At 39.0% G+C, this 12,015-nt stretch overlaps 1 pseudogene; it reads right to left on the bottom strand.

Annotated features, from left to right (window-relative positions):
• Positions 1 to 336: 336 nt before the first annotated feature.
• On the bottom strand, positions 337 to 956 carry LOC136153205 (centrosomal protein of 19 kDa-like; annotated as a pseudogene).
• Positions 957 to 12,015: the final 11,059 nt, after the last annotated feature.

Here is a 12,015-nt window from a genome sequence, read left to right on the forward strand (position 1 = left end):
ACTATTCTACCCTACGGTGATCTAGGTTCTGATCTTCTCCAGTCTTTATCAAGCATTTGGAACTAATATTTTTGCTGCCTAATACCATTAACTTAGTTTTTCACAAGCTTTTGACTTATCTTCCAATTAGACTATAAGCTCCTTAAAGGCAGATCCCTATATTTTGTTTTCCTACATTCCACATGCACCTACATAATAGATGCTAAAAGTATCACTGTCAATCCAAATGTGACCTAATACGTAGTGTTCTTTATGGATTTTTCTACAACCAAACTATGGTCTTGTATAAATATGCATTTTCTACTACTCAATAATTTTTTTTCCCATTTTTGGTCATCAGAACTCTTCAGCTGACTCTGTGTCCCAGCCACAGGACTGTAGCTGTTCATCCTGTGGAAACTCCACTTCAACATCATAGACAAAATTTGGATCATCTTTCTTCTCCTGATTTTTCTCAAAAAGTTCATCCATGATGCTCTTCCTTTTGGCAAGTTCCTTGTTATCTAGTTTCTGCCAGACTCTGCCCCCAGAAGTTACCTCGTAAAAAGCTGAATAACTTCTCTAACTGATCAGGGATACCTGTTCCAGGTAACCCTTGTGTCGCGGATTATTCTTTAAATGTTCAGCAGCTCTGCTGCAATCTATTTCTTTACATCCATCTTTGAGTGTGATGGGAGAAGGATTGATATATTTTTTATTTCTGCAACTTAAAATCACTTTGAGAAGATGTTAAGTACTTCCAACTGAAGAAAATGTCTGAATACTTGGAAAAGTTTCAGACTGGCATGATTCGCTGGCGACTTTTCCCCTTCATTTCATTGACGTAGATTAAGATAATAGCCGGAGGCTGGAACTTAATTCCACATTTTTTGGCAGTGCACATCATTCTCACATACACTTCACGGTAAATCAGAGGAAATCTGATGACAAGTGTTAGTCACATAATGACTTCCTGCCATAGAGAAGTACAGAAAATGAGTCTTCTGCAGGTCAACGTCTAAAACCTGCCCACCAACCGTAGTACACCTAGGAGCACTTAATTTCACCTTAAGGCCAGGCCAAGCCTGGACCTGCAGAAAAAGACGACGGCCACTGCTTCACAGACGTAACTGTAGGGTGAATTCTCCAGCAGGAAGATCGCATTGGCAAATACCTGGAAGTGGAGGAGAATGCTGGAAGCTCGGCTAGGCGGTTCCCAGGACAGCCTGCGGGGTTCAGTGTCAGACTCGGGGTCCATGGAGCTGTCCCCAGAGCAACAGCCCTAGTGCACATCACTGCGCTTGTGCTCTCCCAGCAATCTTGATTCCAGCCTGTGTTTCCTCCAGCTCAACGTTTCTCATGATATACTCTGCATTTAAGTTAAATACGCAGGATGACAATATACAGCCTTGATGTATTCCTTTTCCTATTTGGAACCAGTCTGTTGTTCCATGTCCAGTTCTAACTGTTGCTTCCTGACCTGCATACAAGTTTCTCAAGAGGGAGGTCAGGTGGTCTGGTATTCCCATCTCTTTAGAAATTTTCCAGTTTATTGTGATCCACACAGTCAAAGGCTTTGGCATAGTCAGTAAAGCAGAAATATACATTTTTTCTGGAACTCTCTTGCTTTATCAATGATCCAGTGAAAGTTCACAATTTGATCTCTGGTTCCTCTGCCTTTTCTAAAACCAGCTTGAACATCTGGAAGTTCACGGTTCACATTTTGCTGAAGTCTGGCTTGGAGAATTTTGAGCATTACTTTACCATTGTGTGAGATGAGTGCAATTGTGTGTTGCCTTTGGAATTGCCTTTGTTTGGGACTAGAATGAAAACTGACCTTTTCTAGTCTGGTGGTCACTGCTGAGTTTTTAAAATTTGCTGACATATTGAGTGCAGCCCTTTCACAGCATCATCTTTCAGGATTTGAAATAGCTCAACTGGAATTCCATCACCTGCACTACTTTTGTTTGTAGTGATTCTTCCTAAGGCCCACTTGACTTCACATTCCAGGATGTCTGGCTCTAGGTGAGCGATCACACCATTGTGATTATCTATGTCGTGAAGATGTTTTTTGTATAGTTCTTCTGTGCATTCTTGCCACCTCTTCTTAATACCTTCTGCTTCTGTTAGGTCCCTACCATTTCTGTCCTTTATTGAGCCCATCTTTGCATGAATTGTTCCCTTGGTATCTCTAATTATCTTGAAGAGATCTCTAGACTTTCCCATTCTATTTTTCCCCTCTATTTCTTTGCATTGATCACTGAGGAAGGCTTTCTTATCTCTCCTTGCTATTCTTTGGAAATCTCTATTCAAATGGGTATATCTTTCCTTTTCTCTTTTGCTTTTCACTTCTCTTCTTTTCACAACTATTTGTAAGGCCTCCTCAGACAGCCATTTTGCCTTTTTGCATTTCTTTTTCTTGGGGATGGTCTTGATTCCTGTCTCCTGTACAATGTCATGATCCTCCATCCATAGTTCATCAGGCATTCTGTCTGTCAGATATAGTCCCTTAAATCTATTTCTCACTTCCACTGTATAGTCATAAGGGATTTGATTTAGGTCATACCTGAATGGTCTAGTGGTTTTCTCCACTTTCTTCAATTTCAGTCTGAATTTGGCAATAAGGAGTTCATGATCTGAGCCACAGTCAGGTCCTGGTCTTGTTTTTACTGACTGTATAGAGCTTCTCTATCTTTGGCTGCAAAGAATATAATCAATCTGATTTTGGTGTTGGCCATCTGGTGATATCCATGTGTAGTGTCTTCTCTTGTGTTTTTGGAAGAGGGTATTTGTTATTACTAGTGCATTCTCTTGGCAGAACTCTATTAGCCTTTGCCCTGCTTCATTCTGTACACCAAGGCCAAATTTGCCTATTGCTCCAGGTGTTTCTTGACTTCCTACTTTTGCATTCCAGTCCCCTATAATGAAAAGAACATCTTTGGGTGTTAGTTCTAGAAGGTCTTCAACTTCAGCTTCTTCAGCGTCACTGATTGGGGCATAGACTTGGATTACCGTGATATTCAATGGTTTGCCTTGGTAGTGAACAGAGATCATTCTGTCATTTTTGAGATTGCATCCACGTACTGCGTTTTGGACTCTTGTTGACCATGATGTCTACTCCATTTCTTCTAAGGGGTTCTTACCCACAGTAGTAGATATAATGGTCATCTGAGTTAAATTCACCCATTCCAGTTCATCTTAGTTCGCTGATTCCTATAATATTGATGTTCACTCTTGCCATCTCCTGTTTGACCACTTCCAATCTGCCGTGATTCGTGGACCTAACATCTGGTGGCTGTCAAGGACGGTGCAGAAGTGTGGTGGCTGCACCGGATGGCACAGAAGTACAGCGATTTTGATGGATTGCCCAGAAGAGCGGTTGAGAGGGGCTACCCCATGTCCAAGGGCAGGGTTGGTGGCCAAGGGGAGCTACCCCATGTCCAAGGTAACGAGCGGTGGCTATGCTTTGCTGGAGCAGCTATGAAGAGATACCCAGGGTCGAAGGTAAGAGAAATCCAAGTAAGATGGTAGGTGTTGTGAGAGGGCATCAGAGGGCAGACACACTGAAACCATAATCACAGACAGCTAGCCAATCTGATCACACGGACCACAGCCTTGTCTAACTCAATGAAACTAAGCCATGCTTTGTGGGGCCACCCAAGACGGACGGGTCATGGTGGAGAGATCTGACAGAATGTCGTCCACTGGAGAAGGGAATGGCAAACTACTTCAGTATTCTTGCCTTGAGAACTCCATGAACAACATGAAAAGGCAAAAAGATAGGACACTGAAAGATTAACTCCCCGGGTCGGTAGGTGCCCAGTATGCTACTGGAGATCAGTGGAGAAATAACTCCAGAAAGAATGAAGGGATGCAGCCAAAGCAAAAACAACAACCAGTTTTGGATGGGACGGGTGATAAAAGCAAGATTTGATGTTGTAAAGAGCAATATTGTATAGGAACCTGGAAAGTTAGGTCTATGAATCAAGGCAAATTGGAAGTGGTCAACAGTGCAAGAGAGTTCCCTTAATTCTACACCCCTCCACATTTTCTTTTTGTAGACTTTTTGATGATGGACAGTTTGACAAGTGTGACATAGTATCTCACTGCATTTTTGTTTTGCATTTTCCTAATAATGAATGATGCTGAGCATATTTTCATGTGTTTATTAGTCATCTGTATCTCCTTTGGAGAAATGTCTGTTTAGGCATTTTCCCACTTCTGATTTGGTTGTTTGTTTTTCTGATATTGAGTTGTATGTGCTGCTTGTGTATTTTGGAAATTAATCCTTTGTCAGTTGCTTCACTTGCTATTATTTTCTCCTATTCTAAGGGTTGTGTTTTTACATTATTTATAGTTACCTTTGCTATTCAAAAGTTTTAAGTTTAACTAGGCCCCACTAGTTTATTTTTGTTTTTATTTCCATTACTCTAGGACATGGGTCATAGATGATCTTGCTTTGATTTATGTCATCAAGTGTTCTGCCTATGTTTTCCTTTAAGAGTTTTATGGTTTCTGGTGTTATATTTATGTCTATAATCTATATTGAGTTTATCTTTGTGTATGGTCTTAGGAAGTGTTCTAATTTCATTCTTTTACACATAGCTGTCCAGTTTTCCCAGCACAACTTATTGCAGCAGCTATCTTAGCCCCATTGCATATTCTTTCCTTCTTTGTCAAAAATAACCTACCCATAGGTGCATGGGTTCATCTCTGGGCTATCTATCTTGTTCCATTGGTGTACATTTCTGTTTTATTTTTCCCCAGTACCATAATGTATTGATGACTGTAGCTTTGTGGTATAGTCTGAAGTCAAGAAGGTTGGTTCCTACAGCTCCATTCTTCTTTTGCAAGACTACTTTTGCTATTTAGGGTATTTTGTGTTTCCTTATGAAATGTGAGATTTTTTGCTTCTAGTTCTGTGAAAAATGTTATTGGTAATTTGATAGGGGTTGCATTGAACTTGCTGATTGCATTTGGTTGTATAGTCATTTTCAGAATATTGACTCTTCCAACCCAAGAACATGGAATATCTCTCTATATGCTTATGTTGTCTTTGATTTCTTTCATCAGTGTTTTATAGTTTGCTTTATACAGCTTTTTTGTCACCATAAATAGACTTATTCCTATTTTTTTTTCTTTTTGTTGCAATGGTCAATGGGATTGATTCCTTTCTTTCTATTTCTGGTTTTTCATTAATATATAGGAATGCAAGCAAATTTTGTGTAATAATTTTGTATCCTGGGGATTTACTATATTCATTGATTAACTCTAGTAATTTTCTGGTTGTGTCTTTAGGGTTTTCTGTGTAAAGGATCATGTCATCTTTAAACAGTGAGAATTTTGCATCTTCTTTTCCAATCTGCATTCATTTCTTTCTTTCTTTTCTCTGATTGCCATAGTTAGGACTTCCAAAACTATGTTGAATAATAGTGGTGAGAGTGGACACACTTGTCTTGTTTATGATCTTAGTGGGAATGCTTTCAGCTTCTCACCATTGAGCATACTGTTTGTTGTGGGTTTATCATATATGGCCTTTACAGTATTGAGGTAGGTTCCTTATATGTCTGTTGTTTGTTTTTTTTTTAAGAGTTTTATTTATTTATTTAGTTTTATCATAAAAGGGTGCCAAAGTTTATCAAAGGCTTTTTCTCTATCTATTGAGATTATCATGTTTTCTATCTTTTAATTTGGTAATATGGTGTATCATATCAATTGATTTGCATATATTGAAGGTACTTGCATCCCTGGGACAGAGAGGGTAATGGCACCCCACTTCAGTACTCTTGCCTGGAAAATCCCATGGATGGAGGAGCCTGGTAGGCTGCAGTCCATGGGGTCGCAAAGAGTCGGACACGACTGAGCAACTTCACTTTCATTTTTCACTTTCATGCATTGGAGAAGGAAATGGCAACCCACTCCAGTGTTCTTGACTGGAGAATCCCAGGGATGGCGGAGCCTGGTGGGCTGCCATCTATGTGGTCTCACAGAGTCAGACACGACTGAAGTGACTTAGCAACAACAGCAGCATCCTTGGGATAAACCTGACTTGATCATGGTGCATGATGTTTTTAATGTGTTGTTGAATTCTTTTCACTAAAATTTTGTTGAGGATTTTTGCATCTATGTTATTCAGTGATATTGTCCTGTATCTCTCTTTTTGTGTGTGTTGTTTTTGTCTGGTTTTGGTATCAGGGTGATAATGGTCTCATAATGAGTTTGGAAGTGTTTCTTACTCTACAATTAAAAAAATGCTTATCTTTAATTGAAGGATAAATGCTTTACCTTATTGTGCTGGTTTCTACCAAATGTCAGCATGAATCAGCCATAGGTTTAACTATTTCCTTTTTCACTTAGAATGAGAGGCATTAGCTCTTTTGTAAATGTTTGACAGAATTCACCTGTGAAGCCATTTAGCCCTGGGCTTTTGTTTTTGGGAAAATTTTGAATACAGTTTCAATTTTAGTGCTTGTAATTGGCTTGTTCATAATTTCTATTTCTTCTTGGTTTAATCTTGGAAGATTGAATTTTTCTAAGAATTTGTCCACTTCTTCCAGATTGTCCATTTTATTGGCATTTAGTTGCTCATAACTGTGGTGTTGGAGAAGACTCTTGAGAGTCTCTTGGACTGCAAGGAAATCAAACCAGTCAATCTGGAAGAAAATCAGTCCTGAATATTCATTGGAAGGATTGATGCTGAAGCTGAGACTCCAATACTTTGGCCACCTGATTCGAAGAACTGACTCATCAGAAAAGACCCTGATGCTGGGAAAGATTGAAGGCTGGAGGAGAAGGGGACGACAGAAGATGAGATCTTTGGATGGCATCGCCAACATGATGGACATGAGTTTGACCAAGCTCTGAGAGTTGGTGGTGGACAGGGAAGCCTGGAATGCTGCAGTCCATGGAGTCGCAAAGAGTTGGACACGACTGAGTGACTGAGCTGAACTGAACTGAATAGTCTCTTATGATCCTTTGTATTTCTGCACTGTCTGTTGTAACTTCTTTTTCATTTCTAATATTGCTTATGTGATTCTTCTCTTGTTTTTTCTTGATATGTCTGGCTAACAATTTGTCAATTTTATCTTCTCAAAGAACCAAATTTTAGTTTTATTAATCTTTAGTATTGTTTCCTTCATTTCTCTTTCATTTATATCTCCTCTGCTCTTTATGATTTCTATCCTTCTGCTAACTTTGAAGTTTTTAAATTCTTCTTTTTCCTGTTGTTTTAGGAGTAAGTTAGATTGTCCATTCAATGTTTTTCTTGTTTCTTGAGGTAGGATTGCATTGTTATAAACTTCCCCTTTAGATCTGCTTTTGCTACATCCTATAGGTTGTCATGTTTTTTGTCATTTGTTTGTAGGACGTTTTTTTAAATTTTCCCTTTGATTTCTTCAGTAACCTGTTCATTAAGTAGAAGTGTATTGTTTAATCACCATGTGTTTGTATTTTTTACAGTTTTTTCCCCTGTAATTGATATATAGTCTCATATCACTGTGCTTAGAAAAGATACTTGATACAGTTTCAATTTTCTGAAATTCACTGAGGTTTGATCTGTGACCCAAGATCTGGTCTATCCTAAAGAATGTTGCATGTGCACTTGAGAAGAAAGTACATTCTTCTTCATTTGGATGGAATGTCCTGAAGATATCAATTAGATCCATCTGGTCTGATTTGTCATCTAAGACTTGTGCTTCCTTATTAATTTCCTGTTTTGATGCTATCTTCATTGGTGTAAGTGGTGTGTTTATGTGGTAATAATTTACTATTATTTGTATTACTGTCAATTTCTCCATTCATGTTGGTTAGTGTTTATCTTATGTATTGAAGTGCTCCTATGTTGGATGTATAAAATTTACAATTCTTATATGTTCTTTTTGTTTTGGTCCCTTGATCATCATGTAGTGTCCTTCCTTATGTCTTGCAATATTCTTTGTTTATAATCTATTTTGCCTGATATGAGGACTGCTACTCTAGATTTCTTTTGTTTTCAATTTGCATGGAATATCTTTTTCCATCTGCCAACTTCCAGCCTGTATGTGTCCCTAGATGTGAAGTGGGTCTCTTTTAGACAGTATATAAATATGACTTGTTTTTGTTTCCATTGAACCAGTTTGTGTCTTTTTTTTTATTATTATTTTTCAGTGGGTTTTGTCATACATTGATATAAATCAGCCGTAGATTTACACGTATTCCCCATCCTGATCCCCCCTCCCACCTCCCTCTCCACCGGATTCCTCTGGGTCTTCCCGGTGCACCAGGCCCGAGCACTTGTCTCATGCATCCCACCTGGGCTGGTGATCTGTTTCACCATAGATAATATACATGCTGTTCTTTTGAAACATCCCACCCTCACCTTCTCCCACAGAGTTCAAAAGTCTGTTCTGTACTTCTGTGTCTCTTTTTCTGTTTTGCATATAGGGTTATCATTACCATCTTTCTAAATTCCATATATATGTGTTAGTATGCTGTAATGTTTGTTATCTTTCTGGCTTACTTCACTCTGTATAATGGGCTCCAGTTTCATCCATCTCATTAGAACTGATTCAAATGAATTCTTTTTAATGGCTGAGTAATATTCCATGGTGTATATGTACCACAGCTTCCTTATCCATTCGTCTGCTGATGGGCATCTAGGTTGCTTCCATGTCCTGGCTATTATAAACAGTGCTGCGATGAACATTGGGGTGCACGTGTCTCTTTCAGATCTGGATTCCTCAGTGTGTATGCCCAGAAGTGGGATTGCTGGGTCATATAGCAGTTCCATTTCCAGTTTTTTAAGAAATTTCCACACTGTTTTCCATAGTGGCTGCACTAGTTTGCATTCCCACCAACAGTGTAAGAGGGTTCCCTTTTCTCCACACCCTCTCCAGCATTTATTGCTTGTAGACTTTTCTCCAAAGAAGACATACAGATGGCTAACAAACACATGAAAAGATGCTCAACATCACTCATTATTAGAGAAATGCAAATCAAAACCACAATGAGGTACCATTACACGCCAGTCAGGATGGCTGCTATCCTATTACCATTTCCTTAATTGCTTTGGGTTTGCTTTTGTATATCTTGTTCTTCAGTTGTGTTTCTTGTTTATATAAGTATCTTTAACATTTGTTGTATAGCTGGTTTGGTTGTATTAAATTCTCTTAACGTTTGCTTGTCTGTAAAGTGTTTGATTTCTCTATCAATTTTAAATGACACCCTTGCTGATTAGAGTAATCTTCGTTTTAGATGTTTCCCTTTCAGCAGTTTAAATATATCCTGCCATTTCCTTCTGTCCTGCAGAGTTTCTGCAGAAAGATCAGCTGTTAATTGTATGGGGTTTCCCTTGTGTGTTACCTGTTGCATTTCACTTGCTGCTTTTAATATTCTTTCTTTGTGTTTAGTCTGTGTTAGTGATTAGTATGCCTTGGCATGTTTTCCTTGGGTTTATCCTGTATGGGACTCTTCATTTTTTGGACTTGATTGATTATTTCCCATGTTGGGGAAATTTTTGCCTATAATCTCTTCAAAATTTTTCTCCTACCCTTTCTTTTTCACTTCTTCTTCTGGGATCCATATAATTTGAATGTTGGTGTGTTCAATATTGTCCTAGGGATCTCTGAGACTATCCTCAGTTCTTTTTATTCTTTTCTTTTATTCTGCTCCTTGGCAGTTATTTCATCCATTCTATCTTCCAGCTCACTTATCCATTCTTCTGCCTCAGATATTCTGTTATTGATTCCTTCTAGAGTACTTTTAATTTCAGTAATTGTGTTGTTTGTCTCTGTTGTTTATTCTTTATTTCCTTTACCTCATTATTAATGCATTAGTTGATTCTTACCTTTTCTCCATTTCATTCCTCAGGTTTGAGGTCATCTTTTATATCATTGCTGTGAATTCTTTTTAGGTAATTTGCCTATTTCCTCTTCATTTATTTGCACTTGTGTGCCTCTGTGTTGTTCCTTCATTTGTGAAATATTTTTCTGCATTTTAATTTTTTTAACTTAATTGTGTTTGAGTTCTCCTTTTCCCAGGCTTTAAGGTCACATTCCTTCTTCCTTTTAGTTTCTACCCTCGGTGGGTCAAGCAAGCCCAGTATTTTGTGTTAGCTCTGTGTACGATGACACTTTGCTTGCATTCTGCTGGGGTGAGGTGAGTCCCCCCCTCCCCCAGCAGATGGGCATAACTGTGTTGTGTGCTGATTATTGTGTTTGTATTTTTGTCTTGTTTGCTGTTTGGATGAGATATCCTGCACTGAATGCTGCCTGAAGTTGGGTGCTGCCAGGTCTTATATACAGGTGGATGATTTGTGGGAGATCTCACTAATTAATACTCCCTAAAGTTAGGAGTTCTCTCGCAGTCTGTGGTCTTGGAGTCAGCCCTCCCATTTCAAAAGCTCAGGGTCCAATCTCTGACTGGGGAATGGGAATTCTACAGGTGTTTTTTTTTTTTTTTTTTTTTATGGCATTAAAGGGAATTAAAACAAAAACAGAAAAACAAAAATTAAGAAAGAAGAGATGAACCCCAGACAAATGGCAAGTACAAAATCAAGCAAATAATAGCAAAAACAAGGGAATACACATGCACACATATTTATACCCATAGACAAAACCGAAATAGTCCAAAACTAAAGTATAATAGATTGACCCAGTGAGCAAAGGAAATAAAAAATTATATCAACCAGTTAAAAGCAAAACTAACTAAAGCACAAACTGGAAAACAAAACCAAAGCAAAGTGACAACTGGGAAACAAAGCAATGAAAGCAAAATAAACTAATAGTCATGGTGAGAAGAAGAAAGTGAAAGAATAAAAATGCAAGTTAAATAGAATTAGATAAAGAAGATATATATATATATATATATATATATATATATGAATAGCTACAGCAGAAAAGAACAATAGGAAAAGCAAACAAAAGAAAAAAATGTAGAAAAAATAAAAATTTGAGAATTAAAAAAAGGAAAAAAAACCCATAGACCTGCAAAAGGCCAACTTAGAGGCAGAAGTACATAAAAGAAATAAAATGTGTGATTAAGATATTTTAATAGTATTAGTAAAATCAACAATTACAGAAACAGAGAAAAAAAGGAAAAAGAAAAAGAACTACAGAGCAAGTCAAAATATAAGAATAATATATGTTTTTCTTGAATTTCCACTGTCAGCAGTGTTTCCCTTTTGTGAGTCTGCCCCAATGAGACTAGGTGTGGAGGTGCCACAGCTGCTTGAGTCACAGGAGCTGTAGCAGCACCAGGTACTCAGGGGAGCTGCCTGCTAGGGCAGCAGGAAATATGGTGCTCTTAGGTTTTTTTCCAGCCTCTGGCAACTCTATCCCAGTGGGGATCAAGCATGGAGGTGGTGCGGTTGCTTGGATCTTGGGGACCTGGACAATGCCAAATACACAGGGGAACTGGTGGCTATTGTCACAGGAGATATGGTGATATTAGGGCTTTTTCTAATATCTAGAAGTTTTGTCCCAGTGAGGATTCAGCGTGGAGGTGGCACAGCTACTTGGATAGTGGGGACCCTGGCAGCAGCAAGTGTGCAAGGACACCGACTGCCTCAGCCGCAGGAGCTATGGCCTTATCAGAATCTTTTTCTAATCTCTGGAAGCTGGCAATCAAAGGATCTCTTTAACTGGTCCTTCTGTGTTGCTCGACCTGTTCAGGCACTTACAGGGCCCCCTGGGTGGGTTCTTTTTCTGTTGCTCAGCTCATCAGGCACTTAAAGGGACTTCCGGACTTGGGTCTTTCTCTGTTTTTCCACATATCAGGAGCTTAAAGGGCCAGCCTCTCTGGGACCTTTCTCTCTTGTTCTGGTGCCAGTGCTGGGGTGTGGCGAGAGAGGCTAGAGTGATGCCTCCACTCCCTGCATGTGATTCAGTAGTATCGCCTCACATCCACGACTGCCTGATATTTCTCCACAGACATTTCCCACTGCAATATCCTCCCTCACGTCCCCTTGGGCCATCTCCCTGCAGTCAACAGCAGACCTCACCCTGGGGTTGCTCTCCAATCTCTATGCTCCAGCTCCTTGTAGTTGCACTTTCTATGGGA

This window comes from Muntiacus reevesi, chromosome X (genome assembly GCF_963930625.1).
Source record: "Muntiacus reevesi chromosome X, mMunRee1.1, whole genome shotgun sequence".
NCBI classification, from domain to species: domain Eukaryota; kingdom Metazoa; phylum Chordata; class Mammalia; order Artiodactyla; family Cervidae; genus Muntiacus; species Muntiacus reevesi.